This window comes from Octodon degus, unplaced genomic scaffold, assembly GCF_000260255.1.
Source record: "Octodon degus isolate 3935 unplaced genomic scaffold, OctDeg1.0 scaffold00133, whole genome shotgun sequence".
NCBI classification, from domain to species: Eukaryota; Metazoa; Chordata; class Mammalia; order Rodentia; family Octodontidae; genus Octodon; species Octodon degus.
The window spans coordinates 4,902,653-4,902,957 of record NW_004524709.1 but is presented as its reverse complement, the minus strand read 5'-3'; the positions used below and the strand labels follow the sequence as shown (position 1 = coordinate 4,902,957).

At 30.2% G+C, this 305-nt stretch overlaps 1 pseudogene; it reads right to left on the bottom strand.

Moving 5' to 3' along the window:
• Positions 1 to 208: 208 nt before the first annotated feature.
• Positions 209 to 284, bottom strand: LOC111812649 (annotated as a pseudogene).
• Between the last annotated feature and the right edge of the window lie 21 nt (positions 285 to 305).

Below are 305 nucleotides of genomic sequence, written 5' to 3'. Positions count from 1 at the left end.
TGATCAAATAGTATTCATTTCAGTGTGCAGGGATGGTTTGATATATACACATCAAAAAATTAATACGCCATATCAACAGATCCAGAAACAATTACATGATTATCTGAATAGAAAATGGATTTGACGAAGTCTAACACTCATTATGATGACAAATTAAAAAATATGGACAATTGGAATAGATGGTCTTTATCTCAATGTATAAAAGCCATCTATGAAAAGCTTACAGTATTCATACCAAATGCACAAAAACATACTATAGAAATGATCCCTGAAAGTATATCCTTAACTTCACAAAAACTGAAAGC